Source organism: Aedes aegypti, chromosome 3 (assembly GCF_002204515.2).
Source record: "Aedes aegypti strain LVP_AGWG chromosome 3, AaegL5.0 Primary Assembly, whole genome shotgun sequence".
NCBI classification, from domain to species: Eukaryota; Metazoa; Arthropoda; class Insecta; order Diptera; family Culicidae; genus Aedes; species Aedes aegypti.
The window spans coordinates 70,780,474-70,802,101 of NC_035109.1; the positions used below are offsets into that span (position 1 = coordinate 70,780,474).

Consider the following 21,628-nt stretch of genomic DNA (forward strand, 5'->3'; position numbering starts at 1 on the left):
TGATCATTTTGAAATTATATTAGTAACCTCCTATGAAATATATGGTAGCATTGGAAAGAACAGTAGTGATTGAGGCTTGTTCAGTATGCTGAAGCAAAATCTAAGTAATTCTTATTAAAGAATATTTAACAGCAATGTGCATAGGATGTTATTCGAGGATTATAATGAAAGCTTCAGTCATCGCTTTGTTGATCTTATGGTTTGAGAGAAATATTATTCATTGCTTGGCAATGTGATAAATAAAGTCGGAAATATTACTCTGTTAACTCTCTTACACACATTTGGTGGCCCTGAAAAGAGCCAAAGGCTTTGTTATCTCGGATGCTGTCATAGATGAATCGCACTACAGTATGTTATCAGTTGATTGCCATGGTTAAACAAATAATCCCCAACCAGTTGAATGTTTCGTGGTGTGGATGGCACACATCGGCAACAGTTATTAGATCACACGAAATCTGAAAACGTAGCCTAAGTTTGAAATCTTGAGCGATACCACAAGCCGGACGCTCGATTTGTCTAATAAAAGTAGTAATGATGCCTAACGGGCTTGATTCTTGACTGCACCACAGATGAGTTTATCACGAGCCGAAATCTCATAAACCAGATGCTGATCAACAGCTCAGCAGGTTTCTGACTACGAGGTGCTCCTCGCTAAGCAGGTTCGGAGAGCTCTTACCAGCTCGAAAGCGTAAATGGAATGAAACCGAATCCGGCGAAGGAAGCATGCTATATACCCTTAGATTAGCAGATTATGCTCCTCCCATTCGTGCTCTTCTCTTTCTAGTCGACCAATCTGGAAAATGGGTATGTGCCAATGATGCGTTGGGCTAAGAATTACTTGAAAATAGCGGAAAATGATAATGCGTGAGAAATTGATCGAACATGAATAGTTGGAAGGGTTGACATTTACTAAATATTCTATAGATAGCTATTGATAATCAAAAGTTTTACTTAGTATGAAGGTGAATTTCTGATTAATGCGTGCCAAAATGATCTATCAGAATTTCTCTTCAAAACCATTCTAAATATGACGCAATTTTGTTACATGTGATAATTTTCATAATCAAAATGCTCCCATAAAATATGGCAAACCAAAGACACTGTTAGAAATGCCACTCTAGTTTACAATCGTTGTGAAATGTTGAGCACTCACCCCGACGGCACAGCAGCAGCGTCCAAGAATAGTCTCAAATTGTCGTGCCATCAATTATTCATGACAAATTAAATTTTGTACGAAACTGTGAGATTGATTGAGGAATATAAGATGTAATAAGGTCGGAAATATTATTCTTTCAACTCTTTTCCACAAATTTGATGGCCCTGACAAGGGCCGATGGCTTTCTTAGCCTCGATGCGGTCACAGATAAATAGCACTGCGGAATTGATCAGTTGATTGCCATGGTCCGTGGATGGCGCACAACAGCAACGGGTAGTGGATCACCGGGCACAAGGCGAAATCTGGAAACGATGCTCACTCTTGAAATCTTGAACGATTTCACAAGTCCGACGCTTGATTCGCAACAGCTCTTCGGATCAGCAATTCTGGGGGCTTCTGGTAATTGGCTCCTAACGGGCTTGCTTCTTGACCGCCGATCACCAGACGCTGGAGCTAGCTTGAAGGTCAGAGCAGGTGCGGACGTCGCTGCGCAGGATCGGAGGAGCTCTTGCCAGCTCGGAAGTCGAAACGGAATGAAACCGAATCCGACGAAGGAAGCATGCTATATACCCTTAGATTAGCAGATTATGCTCCTCCCATTCGTGCTCTTCTCTTTCTAGTCGACCAATCTAGAAAATGGGTATGTGCCAATAATGTGTTGGGCTAAGAATTACTTGAAAATTTTGGAAAATGATAACACGTGAGAAATTGATCGAACATGAATGGTTGGAAGGGTTGACATTTACTAAATATGCTCTAGTTAGCTATTGATAATCAATAGTTTTCTTTAGTATGAAGGTGAATTTCTAATTAATGGGTGCCAAAATGATGTTTTCTTTAAGGCCCAAGTAAAAATGGTGCAAAAATTCAAAACTGAAAAAGCAGTTTTCTCTTTTTAAATAGGCAAATCGAGGAAAATAAAAACACACAGCTCTTTTATTTGCCAAATAAAAAGGCTGTGTGTTCTTATTTTCATCAATTTATTGTTTTAAAAGGAGTTCTGACTTTTGAGCCATTTTTTCTTGCACCTTAATATGAAGGTAAATTTCTGATCCATGGTGCCAAAATTATGAAAATTGTTCAATGGCAATTTCTTTTTAAAAGCATTCTAAACATGTCACAATTTTGTTACATGTGATCATTTTCGTAATCGAAGTGTTCTCATAAAATATGGCAAATCAAAGACACTGTCGGAAATTCTACTCTAGTTTACAATCGTTGTGAAATGTTGAGCACTCATCCCGACGGCACTGCAGCAGCGTCCAAGAATAGTCAATTACACTGCGGAACACGTTTTTGTCTCAAGCACCAAAATACCGCTATTCACTCAATTAAGGGTTGCTGAATCCATTGCCGTTATCAAAAATATCATAGCACGTCTAGTTTTTGAGATATTGGTTGTTGAAAATGCAAAAATTGACTATTTTAGTCAACTTGCATGCAAGTTTTCCAGCTTGTAAGGCAATTTATTTGCCTAATGTGTCACAGAATTCAAACTTTGTGTGTGTAACAATACTTATCGGCAAAGTTTAAAATACTTTCGATGCGGAAAATTTATTTTTTGATGGTTTAAAAAAGTATTGTCTTTTTCCATATAAAAGAAACGAAGAATTTTGTATGGAGACAGCAAACATGTCGAAAAAATCGGTTTAATTGAAATTTAATCACGCAATTTTATCCAAATTTAATCTAAAATGAAAATTCAAGTGCAAAATAGCATGCTTAGTGGATTAGATCACAACAAGTTTTGATAAATTATACCTTAAATTTTATGTGAACATTAATAAAATCAGTGTTTTATACAACTTTGGCGACCTGTAGCTAAAAATTGTGACGTGCTGGAACGTTTCTGAAAATGGCATCAGATTCAGAAACCCCAAATCTACTCGAGACACATAATTTGATCCTTGAGACACGCAAAAATGTCATTTTTGTTACGCTGTGTTATTCATAACAAATTAAATTTTGTATGAAGCTGCGAGATTGATAGAGAAATATAAGATCTAATAAGGTCGGAAATATTATTCCTTCAACTCTTTTCCACAAATTTGATGGTCCTGACAAGGTCCGATGGCAGATAAATAGCACTGCGGGAAGTTATCACTTGATTGCCATGGTCAAACGGGAAATCCTCAACGCAAACACAACAGCAACGGGTAGTGGATCCACGGGCACGTGTCGAAATCTGGAAACGATGCTCACTCTTGAAATCTCGAGCGATTCCGACGCTCGATTAGCAGTAGCTCCTCGGATCAGCAACTCTGGGGGTTTCTGGTATCTGGTTCCTATCGGGCTTGCTTCTTGACCACCGATGCTGAATTTATCACGGGTCGAAATCTGGGAGCGCGGATAAATTTGCGGCGGCGACGACGATGGCTTGGACACTTCTCCGAGCAGCAGTAGCAGCAGCGCCCAAGCCATCGTCATCGCCGCCGCAAATCAATCTTGCGTCTTCCTCTTCCGACGACACAAATTGAACTGTGACGCGGGTGCAAAAGCAAAGCGAGAATGACTCGCCCGATCGTGTTCACAGTCCGACTGCAAAAAGAAGACTGAGGGAAGAAGCAGGGACCCGTTTGCTTTTATAGTGGGAAGCGACACCGTCGAAAAGTGCTCGAACGTGATTGGTTGGATAAGAAAGGGGTCAACATTTATCAAATTTTCAATAGTTTAACAACAAAATTCACTTATCGGATATATTACCAACGATGCGTAGATACATTTCTGATCGAATGAAACTATAATCGTAATAATTGGTTCATAAACAACTGAGTTATTAACGTTCAAAATCTCCCCTAATTTCGTTACATGTCTCATTTTCCGTACTTTTAAAGTGCACCCCAATATAGAAAACAAAGACGTAGTCCTACGTCAAAAGTAAAGCTGTAAAATAACGAAGAGGAATATATTGGTAATGTTGAGATTTGGTAATTTAGTGAAAAAACGGTTCCCGCGTGGTAACTCAAATTTCGATTGAATTGGACTTTGAATTCAAAATGGTGGATCCCTTAGCTATGAAAAGTTGGAACTGGAACTGAAGCATGGAGAAAAAAAACTGTGAAAGTGATTTCGATGAATACATGGTGAGATTAGAGGTACATTTTGACGGAAGGGCGATAAATGTTTGAAAATTCAGAATAGATTTTAAATTAATTTTGACGGAAGGGCAAAATGAAAATTCTTTGATATGAGATGTTCTCTGACGGAAGGACGGAAAACATAAGTAATTGATAATTTGAGCAATATTGCATTTGCTTCTCCGTCGGAAGGACGGAAGAGCAGTATGAAATTAATATTTGAGAACGTGTTTCCAAGAAGATCGTTTTGCTCATCCATGCTCGTTGTTCCAAAGGGTAAGGAGGATTTTAGATTAGTGATTGACCTGAGAGGTCGAAATCAGTACATCTATAGAACTCCATTCGTTATGCCTACCCTGGAGAAAATACTCGTGGAGTTACATAGTTCCTGTTGGTTTTCGACAATTGGTTTGTCGAATGCGTTCTACCACATAGAATTGGACAGAGAATCTCGCCATTTGACAAACTTCTACAAGGAATTTGGAGTATTTAGATGCATTAGGCTCCCGTTTGGATTATGTAATGCCCCTGATATATTCCAAGAGATTTTGGAGAAAACTATCTTAGGTGGCTGTAAGGGCGTTATAAATTATTTGGACGATGTTCTGATTCATGGAAAGACTAAATAGAAACACGACGCTAATTTGGCAGAGGTTTTATCACGCCTCCAAAGTCACTACGTCCGACTGAATGATTCGAAGTGCGTTTTCGGGAGCCAGTCAGTCAAATTCGTAGGGGTTGTCTTGACCGCGGATGGATCGATGGTAGAACGTGACAAAATAGACGCCATCAAGAACTTCCGAACGCCAACCAATTGCTCTGAGGTTAAAAGCTTCTTGGGTTTGGTAACGTTCATAGACAAGTTTATACGAAATCGTGCGGACAAAACACAACAACTTCGAAAACTGGCGAATGCTGAAAATTTTCATTGGACATTTGAGGAGGAACGTGAGTTTAACTTCTTGAGGAACGATGCGTTAAACGATATAAAGAAGCAAGGCTACTATAGCGTCACGGACGACGTCAAGCTGTTTGTTGATGCCTCGCCAACGGGATTGGGCGCCCTGATGCTGATCCGAGGATAATTGCATGCGCATCAAAAGCGTTGACTACGCCCGAGAAACGTTACCCACAAACGCAAAAAGTAGCGTTGACCGTTGTGTGGTGAACAAAATGTGGCGGATGCCCTTTCAAGGTTTGCGGAGTTCTAAAATGCTGTTGATGGTTGGAATGATGATATATATTATTCTATTCTTGGTTTAGATTAATTCAGGACATTCAAAATCCAGTCCCGTTTGAGGAAGAAGATTCAAACAACTTTCTCTACACATTGGATTCAGGGTGCATGGAGATCACATGAGATGACATCAAAAGGTTTTCTGAACAAGACGTCGAACTACTGGGTGTAAAGGAAGCAGTACAAACGCATCGTTGGCCTGAGAAATTGCGTAAATATGAGGCCCACAAGAAAGAACTACACTTCCTGGGAAACCTTGTTTTTAAGAGTGAGTCTACAGTTCTACCAAAAGCACTTCGTACCCAAGCAATGAATTCAGCTCACGGTGGTCATGAAGGAGAAATCGCAATGAAAAGGATCATGCGTAGATTCTTTTGGTGGCCTGGAATGTTGCAAGATGTAATTCGGTTCGTGAAAAGTTGCGACACTTGTGCTGTCTTATCTCGCAAAAACCCTCCCATACCGTTGTCTAGCAGGGAACTTCCCGAAGGGCCCTGGGAGATCATCCAAATAGATTTCCTTTCTATTCCTGGAACCGGAGCCGGCACTTTTTTGGCAGTCGTTGACACTTATTCTCGACACTTGTCAGTTATTGAGATGGGTCACACCGATGCGAATAGTACCAATAAGGCGTTATGTCAAGCTTTTCGGACTTGGGGATGCCCCGCAATTATCCAAAGTGATAATGGCCCGCCATTCCAGAGTACGGCGTTCATCGAGTTCTGGGAGAAAAGAGGAGTTAAGGTCCGAAAATCAATCCCACTTTGTCCGCAAACGAATGGGATCGTCGAAAGACAAAATCAGGGATTGATCAAAACGGTAGCTGCAGCAAAATTGGATGGCGTGAACTGGAGGCTGGCATTACAGAATTACGTTCACAATCATAACACAATCATTCCCCATTCGCGACAAGGAGTCATGCCTTTCGAGCTGCTAGTCGGCTGGAGATATAGAGGGACTTTCCCTAGGGCAAAAATATTAACGTCCCATGAAAAAGTATAAAATTTCCATAAAAAATGCAAAATTTGCCAGTAAAGAAACATGGGTAAAATCAACAGAAAAGTTAAAAATTTACATAAAACAATAAAGAAGTGCATAGAAAAAACAAAATTTTCCATAAATAAAACAATTTTGGGCAATAAATGGATTCAAAAGTGCAGTAGAATCGACAATAATCTCACTAAAAAATATTGAATTTTACATTTAAAAACCTTAAAATGTCCCTATTTTCTTCACAAAAAACAAGAAATAATTATAAATTTTCCACAAAAAAAAGCCAAAATTTGCAATAAATAAATAATAATTCGCCCACAATAAATCAAAAATTTCCATTCAAAAAATCAATAAGAGCAATAGCAGTAAATGCAAAGTTGCAATAAACAAACCCAACTGAGCAATTGAAAATGACAATCAATACATGAAAATGTTGTAGAAAATTCCAATATTTAAGTAAAACTTTCCATAAAAATAACGTAATTTTCCAATAATGAGTAATAATGTGTGTAATGGATTTCATAAATTTTCAGTCAAACTGAAGCATTGTTTTCACAATTGGAGCTAATTAGTCGTCGTGCATTTTAGAGTTCGATAATTAATTACGTAAGAATTTAGGGAAGGGGTGAGCGGGGAGAATGGCTGGGTTTGAAAAAATATTTCTTGCCATATAGAAAAAATTAATGTTTCATACAGAAAATTTTACATGGAGGGGAGGCGAGGTTTGGAAAAATCACAAAAAAAAAAATGTATTTTAGAGTTTTAGAAAAAACTCATCAATTGAAGTATACACATTTCTGCAACTGCAGTGGGCAGTTACTTTACTGATGCTTAGTTTGTAAACACCAGTTCCCTGGCTGGTGGGGCATGAGAGCATAAGCTTCTACCATCAATGTAGTTGGACATAACCCAAGCAGTGACATAAGTGTTCCTAATATTGGAAGATTAGATATCCCATGTTCCATGTTTCATTTCAACTTTGCGAAAATAATTTAAATTGTAGCGCCTAACGATGGGGTGAATTAAAAAACATTTTTTTTTTGTGATTTTTCGAAACCTCGCCTCCCCTCCCTCCATGTATAATGCTTTGTATGAAACATTATTTCTTTCTATATGGCAAGAAATATTTTTTCAAACCCGGCCAATCTCCCCGCTCTCCCCTCCCCTAAATTCTTACGTAATTAATTATCGAACTCTAAAATGCAATTACTACATCTACATACGACGACTAATTAGCTCCAATTGTGAAAACAATGCTTCAGTGTGACTGAAAATTTATGAAATCCATTACACACATTATTACTCATTATTGGAAAATTACGTTATTTTTATGGTAAGTTTTACTTAAATATTGGAATTTTCTACAACATTTTCATGTATTGATTGTCATTTTGAATTGCTCAGTTGGGTTTGTTTATTGCAACTTTGCATTTACTGCTATTGCTCTTACTGATTTTTTGAATGGAAATTTTTGATTTATTGTGGGCGAATTATTATTTATTTATTGCAAATTTTGGCTTTTTTTTGTGGAAAATTTATAATTATTTCTTGTTTTTTTGTGAAGAAAATAGGGACATTTTAAGGTTTTTAAATGTAAAATTCAATATTTTTTAGTGAGATTATTGTCGATTCTACTGCACTTTTGAATCCATTTATTGCTCAAAATTGTTTTATTTATGGAAAATTTTGTTTTTTCTATGCACTTCTTTATTGTTTTATGTAAATTTTAACCTTTTCTGTTGGTTTTACCCATGTTTCTTTACTGGCAAATTTTGCATTTTTTATGGAAATTTTATATTTTTTTATGGAACGATTAATTGTCTGCCCTTTCCCTAGCCTTTGGAGCGATTCTGGTACTAAAGTGGTGGATCGTTTGGATATCAGAGAACGAGATTTCGAAGCCAAGCACTTGAGTAAGCTTTACGCTAACGTGGCACGCAGTGCTAAAGAATCCAACATTGATGTCGGGGATATTCGAGGAACGTACAGGACGTCAGAAAACATCCATCACATTTTAGCATTGAAGAAACGGTAAACTTCGAAGATCAATTGACGGAATTTCAACCAATCGTCAGAGAAGAATCAATTGTATCTTCGGAAAACTTTGAAAACTCCAACACAGTTACCCTAAAACTTCAGTTTGAAATGAGAGCGCCTTCGAGAGTCTTGCGACAAAGAGGAAATATTCAAAAACCATCACGATTTGATGACAATTTCCTGTACACAGTTTATTGTTAGAGTTCCCACACTAACCATTAGTGCTAGACCCCTAGCTTTATTTGGCCTGTTCAAAGGTGCTATCCATTTATAGTTCTTTGTTTCGATTCTCCCAAAGCGTTCACTTCCTGTAGCGCTACTACATTTATATTATGCAATGTCATTAGTTCATCTATTTCATTTCTTTTTTCTTCTTTAATACATCCTCTTACGTTCAAGGATGCTACCCTGATAAATCTTTAAAAATATTGGTCATTTTGCAATCTCTTTGTCTCATTATCATTCCTATTCATCTGTTTTATTCTGATTGTATTATCATTTTCTACATTCAATTCTTCTACGACGTTACCTGCTTCCTTGGTATCATCGTTTTCATATTCCCGTATTGTAATTTCTCTTTGTGAACTGTTCTCAACGTCTTACACTTCAATAGCACTTTCAAAATGATTCTTCTCTCCACCTTCCACAGTTCTGGTATCAAATATCCTCAGCGTTTGCTCTTCACTTCTTTCGTTTTCACCTATAATAACATCTGGATCATCTACATGGTGTACTATTATGTTCTTCCCAAAAATTTCGCTGACTGCTACCATTACTTCGTGTCCTAGCCATACACCCATTTGTCTTACACTAAGTTCAATAAACTTTTCAAATCCGCCTTCCTCCAAACTTTCTATTAAAAAAGATTTGCACCTTTCTTTATTCTTGATCTGCTATTCTATTTCTTAAATCTTGAATGTCCTTACTTGTGACATAACCATCTTGCGTGGAACGGGACAAATAAGTAGATGCCTGAAATTGATTGCTGAAGCAATTTAGGATTCCAAGATGACAAGTTCCGGTTTCTAAAACTCGCTTTAAACCCAAGTAATATGACTATTTTGGGAACTGGACCGATGAGTAGATGACGTAAATCGATGTTTGAAGCAATTTAGGATTCCAAGATGGCAACTTCCGGTTTGTGCAAATCTCTTTAAACTAACGCAATATTTGTATTTCTGGAACGGGACCGATGAGCAGATGCGTCATACATAGATTTCCGGCATCTTCTTATCTGTCTCGTTTCAAAAATGCCCATTCTGCATGGGTTTGAAGTGATTTTCACTAACCGGAAGTCGCCATCTTGGATTCCAAAATGGCGTCAGACATCGATTTCCGTCATCTACCTATCGGTCATGCAAAAAGCCAATTGGTTTATGGTTAAATACAAATATTCACAGTCAAAAACACTAAACTGCCCGATGTGTTTTGAGTCAATATTGAGAAAATGCGTTTTAAAGATCAAAGAAACTAATTAAATAATAGACAATCACATCAGTGCACATGGATGCAAATCTGATTATTTATTACTGCAGTCTTGAAATTTCAGTATGGTAAAGACTACACTATAGCATTTAATTCCAACTAGTGGTTGTAACGTTTGACAGACACGCTTATTTCGGCTTAAACTATAAGGCCATGCAGTGTCGTGTAGTAGGCTCTACTGAATACCGCTCTTGGTATAATTCCTAATGAACAACCTACAGAACTTTCTAGATGTATCTGCAAGTGACCCCAGATAAAATCATTCAGGATTTCTTTACGAAATATAGAAAATATAGGGTAACGGTCATATTTTGGAACCCCTAAGGAAGTGATTTTAGTGTTTTGTCCCAATTAATTAATTGCACAGCGTTACCAAGTCAAAGAACATGCCACAATGTAGAGAAAAACTTCCTCTACGAGATAAAGATGCCCATACGGTCATGTAGGATCCAAAAAACGTCGAAAACAATTGAATTGTGAAGCACTGTTTTTCATTATTTTGGACACACCAATACATTTTGGACCCTCATAGTATATATTTTGGACACCCGGCATTTTTTATCGGTTGGCGATAAACTCCACGACACTGGTTGTATAATATGTTTGCTCATAGTCGAATCAATCGATTAAAAATGGTAATACGGAAAATATCTACGCTTTTAGTTCAGAAATTCGAAAATAGTTTTTGTTTACATTTGAAAAATTGCTGACGGCTTCAATTTCTGTATGTAACGTGTTGTAACGGTTGCATGGATGAACAGATGAAATTAAATTAATTTCAGGTAAAATAAACACATTTTCTATTCACAAACGGTTGATGCAAGTGCTGAGTAGTCCTATCTTTCCAAATGAGTTTCCAATTGAGTTGGTCTTTCGATTAAAACAGGGAAATTTGCAGAAAAATGGCCCAGGGGGTCCAAAATATATTGGTTACCCTAGCATTTAGGAATAAGACCATTCGTCGCATCTACTCCCAGCACAGATACACTTCGACCGCGTTATGATTGATGGACGGCACTTCTATGACATTATCGATATCAGGACCTTCGTGCCACGAGGATGGGTGCATCTTGGCGGACGAACGTGAGGTGATCGAAAGGTGGAAGCAGCACTGCGACGATTGAATGGCGCTGAAAGCACAGGCAATGAAGGACGAAGGAAATGCCTTCGTCAGTACTGAGGACGATGGAAACCAACCAGCTCCCACTTTGAAGAAAGTTAAAAATGCCATTCAGCTGCTCAAGATCAATGGAGCTGCTGATAAGGTTGGTATCGGAGCTGAACCTAGGAACTAAACTCATAACAAATGGGCCCGGAGAGTCAGAACAGCTACTGAAGGAGTGGAAGGAAGGGGTAATATAAACCATTGACAAGAAAGGAAACACGATAGATTCTGAGAGCTTCCTTGCGATCACAATCCTAGATGCGGCCTTCAAGGTGTTATCCTAGATCACTTTCCGTCGTCTGTCACCAATAGCAATCCGGCTTCGTGGACAGCAGTTTGACCACGGACCAAATCTTTACAGCACGGCAAATTCTCCAAAAATACCGGAAATAACAGGTACCTACGCATCACCTGTGCCATTCATGTTAAATCGGCATACGACTGTACCATCCTCATAAGGCTATGGAAGTAGTACAATCTAACGTTCGACATCTTATACCATGTAACGTCCCACAAAAAGATACAATATTCGCATTCTAGGAACAATGAGAAACATTTCGCAGTTTCAAAGTTATAATCATTTTCTCGAGAGAAAAAAAAAATGTCTGAAACTTTGGTAGATATCTCCGATTGGCACACATTTGGATGAGGAATCATCCATGAAAGACGAGTGTCATTTGGATTGTGACAAATTGTGACACAAATTGGAACAAGATTAGGGAAATTAAATGATAATTCATTACATTCAATCAAGTTAAAAATTCATATCCGTTGTGGTCTATAAAACACTCAATTTACCATTATTTTAAATCATTTATTTAAATTAACTACGTTTAAAGAGATGTTATTAAAATTAACATCGTTTAAAGAGGTAACGTTTGTATATTCGTACTTGATGTTATCATTTTTTTTTTTTGACAAAAAAAGACATGAATATCTGCGCCATTTATGGAAGGATTCTTATCTTCTATCTTGCCGAAATACAAATCGACAGGGCAATGATTGATGCGTCTACGGAAAAACCACATCAGTCAAAGCCGAACGGTCATCATTGATGTCGTCGTCACAGTCGTCACAAAAACGCATGTCATCGTTAGAGGAAAATGTTTCGATGTGCTGCAGGGCCCAGTCCACCCATTGTTCAACATACACTCCCGGGCCAAAGTTTGGGGTCACCCTCAAAAACAGGTTTTGTCAAATTTCCTACAGAATAAGATTATTTTAACTGTTTTTCGAAAAAGCTTTAAACAGTTTCAAATACAGTTGTAATAACAGAGATATATAAAAAAAGCACTTTTATACGTTTTTGAGGGGATGACCCCAAACTTTTGCACGGGAGTGTACATTGCCCTCGAGTCCTGTCCGGTCCACTTGGTGTCCCTTTCATTTGACGGGGGGATGGATAAAAAGGTGAGTTTTCTGCTGCATCCGATTAAACGATCGATCGACGCCGATGACAATGATTGGTTGGGAAGATGAATTTTCATGACACGATTGCTTGCGCCTTTTTTGGATCGTTTGACAGTTTTTGGAGTTCGTAATTGGGTGTGATGGATGGAGTGGAGGAGCTGGGCCGTGCATAAATGTGTCCTCAGATGTCCGAAAAACTGGGCCGTTATCTATTTATGGGATTCATGTGCGAAGATTGATGACAAGTGACAAATGTGTTGGGTTACTTTCGTTTTTGTTTCGGCATGTTTAGAATCGACAAAGTTCTTGTGTTAGCTCTAGAATTCCCATCCATGTCATAATCTGTCCAGTTGTCCCAAAGAAATCTGAAATCAAATTCCCGTCGCACTCCGTTTTACATGAATCAGATGAAAGAGCAAATATCAACATAAAAATCTCATTACTTTATAGTGCATCTAAAGAGAAATAATAACAAAATCAATAAATTGATGTAATATTTCATTATTTATATTACTCCCGCCTTCACTCTTTTTCCGAGCATCACGTTTGTCGGTCGTTGGTACACAGTTCTATATTATGCTCGGCAAACAAGCCAAAGCACCAGGACAAACTACACTCCGGCAGTTGCTGCTGCTGCTCGCCATGCTTACATACCGTGCTTGTGCAGAAGGCACCGTGCTTCTTTCACCCGAGAACCTGTGTATATAAAATTATAATTTATGACTTCATCTATAATTCAGCTTGCTGCAACTATTGCCACTGCATTTCACTGCATCATCGACGCCGCTCGGCACCCGAAAGGAACATGCTGGATGTCAGTGCAAATTTCTGTTTGGAACCATACCGGAATTTTACAGTTAATAAATGTTACATCGAATCTATGGAACAAATTGATCTTCATCACATTTCATCATAATGTAAAGGTCATCTTGCGAAGAACCATGTCAGTATAGAGGCGACAGTTCAGCCAGCATTGTGTAGGTGGAGCAATTCTGGGTAAGTGGCCTATCGAAGACTTTTCACTCACCTAGAAAGGTCAAAATAGAACAAACGTATTGATTTTACGACAACAGACACAGCAACGAACAAAGGACAAAAGTCGGATCTTGGAACGTCGAAACACACTGACCCAAACCGAAGAATCCGGCAACATTACACCTCTTTTACAATATTTCACGTCACCTTAGTCCGTAAAAGAAGCGTTTGGACAGCTCCTTATTGACCCAGTTGCGGAAGGCGAAAAGCATTTGGAATGGTCAACAACCCCATCAACTTCTCAGCACGATTCGCCAGGGGTTCGACGCATTTATCTACACCGAACCTTGTAGTAAAATAGAGTCCATTTAATCAAACGAATATCAGTCGAGATATTCAGATACACCCCGTAATATCTGCGCAATTGCTGCACTTTCAGACTGACTTCGCCAGTCTCAGCCTCTAGCTGTTCTGCTAGTTCGCTGTTGGAGCTCAATGTCGTCAAAAACGCTGCTCACTTGGACATTTCTACGATGTCCAAGCGACAACTCGTTTTGCCCAATTGGCGTTTGAAAATCTCGCCGGGGCTTTGCGCAGCTTTCTGTGCGACGACGCATTCTACTCCTGGGTTAACCTCATCTCAGGACCCTGTTGAACTTCTACCGGACGCTCATGTGTACTTCGTTACTCTATGACGACTCCGCTGCTGCTTTTCGAGCTCTCCTCGTTGATCAGTTGGATGCCGGGGTCGGTCCAGCGATTTCTATTGGAGGATGGCTTCCGGTTCACTGGCTTGAGTCGTCCGAGCGCCTACGTACGCTACGTACTACTCAGAGTAGTCCCCGACGATGGATCTAATCTACTCCGACGAAGATTTCCCCGACGGCAGAAGATCACCCGAACCGATGCTATCCGGGCAGATGCCGAGGTCGGTCCTGCGATTCCAGTAGAGGGAAACTTGCGGTTCACAGGCGCCCCGACGATCATTTGCCGGTGCTGTTTCGTGAATTACTCAGCTAGACCCCGGCAGTGGACTCAGCCTACGCCAACTCGACGTTGGTCGGCCAAGTGCCAGGGTTGGTTCTGCAATTCCGGTTGAAGGATGACTTCTGGTTTGCAGGCGCCCGACGACTTATTACCGATACTACGCTACGCTCGCTCTACTCGATCTAATGCCCGACAGAGGATCCAGCCTTCTCCAGTGGTGGCCCGGATTTCTCTAGTCTTTGCTGCGATGACATCATCGGCGTTATCCCTCTGTTCATCGCATTCCAAGTGCCTTCATGCTGGCGCATGTTCTGCACTATGCTGTACGGATATATCGTGGACAGACCGGACAATATGGAGACTCTGTGTGTCCGAATCTGTGCAGATACTTCCGGAAGCATTCATGGCCTTCCTTTCTACGACTTATTTCATTCCTGCTGCCACTTGGCCATTGTATTCAATAAAATAGAAAACCTCCATTAAGGGAAGTGAATGAATTGAATAATAATATAATGAAGAGAACAAATTATCAAAAAAGTAAAAAATATTGTTATTTGTCTAGTTATAAAGCTTATTTTCTCTTCTTATCAACAAAGCCGTTTCTATAAGCCTAGGTTGGGAAAGCTTATTTGAATTAGTACACCTTAACATCTGTCAATACTAATCAGTAATTCAATTTTAGCATAGTGGACTACAATGCATTAGTTTTTCAAAGTTTTAAATTTTTCAAGATTGTCTGAAGAAAATTGTTTAGTTTTATGACTCAAATACCACCAAGTAGCATAGTGTACCCAGGCAACCAGAATGTACGTATAACGAAATCACCTTTTGCGTTATGCGATGCTTATATGCGCAAAGTTTCACGTATAAGATGTTGCGAAAAGGCCTTATACGTACAAAAGTGGAGGCGATATACGTGCATATTTTATATGATGAAACATAACATGCAATGCGAGTGTGTAGATTTTCTAGCGAACTAGTCTGTGCTCTTATGCGACTTAATTTATGATAACAAAGTTAATTTGACAGCTGCTACGGATTGATCCGACTTACTTTGTACGAGTATACGGATCGAAACGAAATGTACTTATGAACTCATCAAATAGCGTTTTATGCGAGGAAAATCATCGATCAAACGATATTAACCACCATGTAGTGCGGGTGTGATGGAATTTGTGTAAATAAACGACTTAGTTCGTAAACTGTTATGCGACTTCTGGTTGTCTGGGTAGTGTCATCCGCTCGCTCGTTCGTCTATACGTGTTGTCTTTTAGCTGTGTTTTAGACGTCTCAAAGTACGAAAACGTTGGCTTTTAAATTCTGTTTTCTGTGTGATTGCTCATAAGCCACTGAGCTAGCTATTCATTGTGTACGTTTAGTTTCGTTACATTTATCGGCGAGAATAAATTGATGTGTTGAATTGTGTGTTGAAACTATTGCTTCGACCATTTTCTATCTGATCGCAATGGCAAAGATCTGTGAGAAATGCTCTCTCCCTATCAATGTAAACAACGAATTATTCACAGTGTGTGAGGGGCATTGCGCCAAATCGTTCCATGCCGCCTGTGTTGGTATCACCGAAACGGATGTGTGTATTTGGATCTGTGATCCTTGTATGGTGTTGTTCTGCAGACTGAGAGAGAAAACGAGTATTGATGTGACTACGAACACTGAATCGTCCCGATCAATCGAAGATGAAATTAAAGAATGGATCATTAAAATAACCAAAACGGCCGCTATAGAAAGCATAGATTGCGCTACCGTAGCCTTGTGTGTTTGACAGAACAGCAATGCTTTCACAATGTTAAATCCCATATACAGTGGCGCCTTTGTTTTGATGCGGTGAGCACTGACAAAAACTACCTTCAATGATCCATTGAAATGTGTTGTGTCAGAGATCGCCTACAAACTCGCCATTGTTCTACCAACAACAGAAATTGCTGCTCCGTTCCGCCACTCTACGCCTGCGTTGTCGCCTAAAGCCTCGGAGCAATCTGATGGAATGATCGCTAGTGGAAGATTGCCGACCGAGCCGTCACAGTATCCCGTTGATGTTGTTAACACGTTCTCTTTATACCTAACCAATATTGATAGAAGTGCTACTGAGGATGACATAAGTATAATGGTATCAAGCTCTTTGAATGCTCCTATTTTCTGCTGCAAAGATGTAGTGAAACTTGTACCGAAACATAAAAACACGAACACTCTAGACTATGTATCTTTCAAGGTTTTATTGAAAATGGATATAAAACTAATAGCATTGAGCGCTTTTTCTTGGCCTAAGGGCATTAAATTTCGTGAATTCGAAAATCGAATGGATAGCACGTGGAAGCCTTCAAGATAAATGTAGAGTAGTCGACTTCTAGTTTATGATAAATTATAAATGTTTCTTACTGATATGATTATATGTATTATGTTTGTAAAATGATAAATCACGTGGTTCTGTTTGTTTGATGTGTCATTTTTGGAGTTTCAAGATGTGAAGATATGTTATTATGTAAAGTACGATGTAATATGATGTTTGTTGGGCAAAAGATTGAATGGTTAAAATCTGTATTATACATAAGATCTGTAATGTGATCGCTTTTATTGTTTAGATGTTGTTGTACGATCGTGTTTTGCATTTGCTGTTAGTTTCAACGTTCAATATTAAGTTCTACAGTCTGTACGCATGAGTCGAAGACGATGATTAAATATAATAAAATAAAAATATTTACATTTTTTTTATTATATATTTTTTGCGAAAATGTACCATCAAACGGGGTGACTTGCAACGGCGGGGTGACTTGCAACACATTGTAATTTACAACTAAATTTCACTATAAAACACAATTTTCAATAGAAAATTCGTTTTAAATCGGTGCTTCAATACGTGTGACTCTCAATTCAAGAAGGGGCCACGATTAAAACTGTTATTTTAAATATATTCATACAATAAACAAAATTCTTTTAAATGTCTAGAAAACTGATACTTGATGGAGGCTCAAAATCGTGACCTGAAAACATGAGGTAGATTTAATGTACAAAAGTAATACTCTACATGTTGTTTCTATAACTAATAAGTGATAATATGGCGAACTTTATTTTACGAAATTGTAGCAACAACTTTTTAATAAAAATAATTTTTATACACATGTACCTATGCGGAGTGACTTGCAACACTTTATTTCTAAGCAATTTAGAGTTTTATAAAAGTTAAAAACTTTTGTGTTAGGTCTACTTCATAATCAAAAGAGTAATAATTCATCAATTAACTACAAACACTCGTTAAAAATATTGTTCAGTTAAGATATTAGACCTTGATGATTTAACGCCTCTCTTTCCCATACAAAAATAGTTCAACTATTTTCTTACAAAAATGTATTCTAAATGTTCTTGTACTGGTTCGAATGCTTTACATACATGAATAACAATACTTAACAAGTGTGACTAATAAAAAATATCAACATTTTGTTGGAAAAAGCTAAATTAGCAGTGAGTGTTGCAAGTCACTCCGCAAAAGGACATTTAAAAAATTTCACCTTTTTGATGACTTTTGATATGACGAAATAATTCGATTCAATTTTCTATCATCTCATTCTGTAGGCGAGCCGGCCATTCAAAGTTCTACAAGGAATAAGGATTTTTAGATTACGTTTAGATCATGGTTTTGGTTGATTGAAGTTGAAAAGTGTTGCAAGTCACCCCGTTTGACGGTAGTTTATTGAATGTGAGCCTTTCATCATTGTTCCATTTTTTTTTATTATATATTTTTTGGGAAAATTTTGTAGTTTATTGAATGTGAGCCTTTCAGCATTGTTCTGGAAAGTTGTTCACTAAGTACATATGTACATTTTAAGTTGATAATATATAATGGTCATCGCAAGAAATACAAAAATAAAGGATTTTTTCTGTATTATACGTATTTTTGAAAAAAAAAAATGTAGTTTTTCGAATGTTAAAATAACAACATTGGATTGGAAAATTGTTCACTAAATACATATAAACATTTTAAAGTTGACAATCGCGAGAAATTTCAAGTTACGTTAAAATAGACGTATCAGTCACCTTTAATTTGCCGTTTCGAAGGCAAATTTATCCAACACTTTTTGTTTCTTTTCTACCTCACTTTTTCACTTTTTCAACACCTCAACCACCCCCCCTCCCCTTTCCCCTCCACTTCCCTTCACTTATTACTTTATTTTTGACGTTGGATAACGTCTTACGGCAACATACTGGGGTACAATTTCGAAAAACGAAAAATCGCTCGCGTCACGAAAAGTGGTTAGATTTTGACTCTTAATTACTTACTAACACCCGGATAGATTTTCAAGATTCTTGCACCAATCGATTGGAAATCTTTCTACGAATCTACTCCAACAATGAAAACTATTGATTTTCATGACTAAACTATTGAAAAATTGGGAAATATCGAGGTATGTCTTATTTTTCATAGGAAAGCACATTTTTCTTGCTGTTATAAGGTTTTTACGTTATGAAGTTTACATGTGGACGCAACTTGAACATCGATTTGAGCAAAGATGAGAACATAGGGTTCGCAGTTCATGGAGAAGTATCATCTTCTTGTTCTTTCTGGCATTACGTCCCAACTGGGACAAAGCCTGCTTCTCAGATAAGTGTTCTTATGGGCACTTCCACAGTTATTAACTGAGAGCTTTCTTTGCCGATTGACCATTTTTGCATGTGTATATCGTGTGGCAGGTACGAGGATACTCTATGCCCTGGGAATCGAGAAAATTTCCTTTACGAAAAAGCTGCGCATTTACCGCTACGGCTATCTGGCCCCTTAAGTATCTCAACCTTAAACTGGCTTCGAAACTCATTAAAGCAACTAATCTTAGTTGATCATGCGTGGACCTAACGTTCAACCGGAATCTTTGTTTAGGGAGCAAGAGTTACCGCTCATGCTTCTTCTTCCATCGACCGATTCTATGGGCCCATTCACAAATTTCATAACGCTGGAGGGGGTGGGTGGGTATCCTAACGATGTTACGGCCCATACAAAAACTGAATGATATTCATACAAAAAGCGTTACAAGGGGGTGGGTGGGTGTCCAAAATGATCTATTTCAGCGTTATGAAATAAATGAGTAAGCCCTATCGGTGTTGAAGTGGTAACCGAACCAACCAAATAATAACACACAATGTCTATAATATAATGCACACATGCAACAATGATGACGGGGTTGGTGGTCTGATGGCTACCGCTTCTGCTTCATAAACAGAAGGTCATTGGTTCAATCCCAGGCCCGTTCTATGTTCCATTCTAAATCTATCACACTCAAACTATTCGTTCATAGCCAACGCTAGAACCAGACCAGAGACAGAGACGGACAAGAAACCGTTTCCCTAACGCTTCCATTCTTCCACGCGCATGCCTTTCCTTACGCCTGATACATAGGCAATCTGCTAACCACAAAAGCAAACCTCTCTGCCATGCCTTTCCCCCAATCCATACACTCCCGCATGAACTGGCTTAGACGCAGTGGTATATGCGGTCTACGTGGGAGCCAATGCATCATCAATTCCTTCCCCTTCCCCACATTGGTCTGCATTCTGACGTGGCAAGCCAGAGGGATGGCATCATAGTTTTTCACTATGGTATTTGACAGATCTTGTTGTGCCTTCTTATCGGGAGCATAAATTTATACTCCAGTTGAAATTCTCACGCACACTCATGTATTTGTTGAATGTTTACCTTCCGTATGAGTGAAAATGGTACAAAATGCGCCAAACAAGACAAAAACTGCGCAAAGCTGTCTGTGGGAATGTGCATTGAAAGTCTTCGGTTTACTTATCAGTGGTTTAATCCGCGTTCGCAATGGCATTGAGCCATCTATCCCGCGCATCGATTTTGGTTGGAAACTTGTGATGCGAAATGTTATCATCGTGATAATTGTTCTTCTGATTATGAGAATCGACACCGAAAGAAGGAAAGAACACTTCATTGTGGTTTTTATGATAATATATATGAAACTTACTTTTATTTTAAACCGCGAGCTACGCTATGGAAATAATAACGAACAATATGCGTAGATTTAGTGTACCTAGGTTCATTTTCCCACATTCACACCAGCTGCATTGCTTATAGCGTAATAGTATTGGTGAGCGCTGCTTGCGTTCGATAAGAAGCAACAAAATGTGGCCATCATATCGGCCCCCTGTGGCAAGCACCATTGTCGCCAAAAATAGAAGATCACCAGCACTTATACACTGGATGCCTGTTAGTCCCAAGCAGTCATTCGGTTGGTTCCTTGTGTAAGTGCAGCTGATCTGGCTATACTGGAGTAGCATCCACGGGCGGTCAATCAAGCTCAAGCTCAATGCACACATGCAACAAATAGTATGAAAATTGATTGGATTTTTATAAGTAGAAATCTTTCATATAAGTTCGTGACGGTCTCAAGCCAGGAAATAGAAGGCTAACGTTATCCAACGTTAACTTGGCGGTCGTATCTCGGAAACAACCTCTTACTTTTTTTTTTATTTGAATTTTGTTTTAACTTCCCCCCTCCAGTGTTGATAAACTCACACTCAAATCTCAATCAATACGCTCTCCCGTGAGAGCAAACTCATTAGATATCTGCTTCACAAATCTCACGCTTGAGATTTTGATGCAAAATCACTCAATCAACTCAAATCGTAAAAAAATGTTTCAGTCGCAAAACCCATCAAAAACTCGTGAAACCCAAATGTTGTTGTTTGCGTTAGAAAGAATTTCTATAATTTTACCAGACTAGCAAGAAATTATTGCCGTGTGTGAGAAATCTGTGAAAATACGAGACAATAAGTCAAAAAGGTGAGCCAACTCATCCATGATTTTTTGACTGCTGAGTTACATGATTGACAATTCACGCATGAAAAATCTTAAGCGTGAGTTGTGAGAAATTGAGATTTTCACAACACTGCCCCCCTCACATTTCGCACACTTCCTCCTTTTACACTTCCTTTTCACTTTACTATTTCCGATTCGCCGATGTATCGAACAGCTAATACACCACTGCTATGGATGAAAATTATAAGTTTCCTTTTATATCCAAGCATTCTTAGCGTGAAAAAAGCAGTGAGTCCCGATACTCACATACATGCTCTTACATTGAGAGGAC

The 21,628-nt window shown here is 38.7% G+C and overlaps 1 long non-coding RNA gene across 1 annotated transcript; it reads right to left on the bottom strand.

Annotated features, from left to right (window-relative positions):
• Positions 1-20,344: 20,344 nt before the first annotated feature.
• On the bottom strand, positions 20,345-20,560 carry LOC110679563. The gene is made up of 2 exons (XR_002502593.1): positions 20,504-20,560; positions 20,345-20,426 (listed from the first exon to the last, which is right to left on the bottom strand). It is a non-coding gene; the product is annotated as an uncharacterized LOC110679563 (long non-coding RNA).
• Between the last annotated feature and the right edge of the window lie 1,068 nt (positions 20,561-21,628).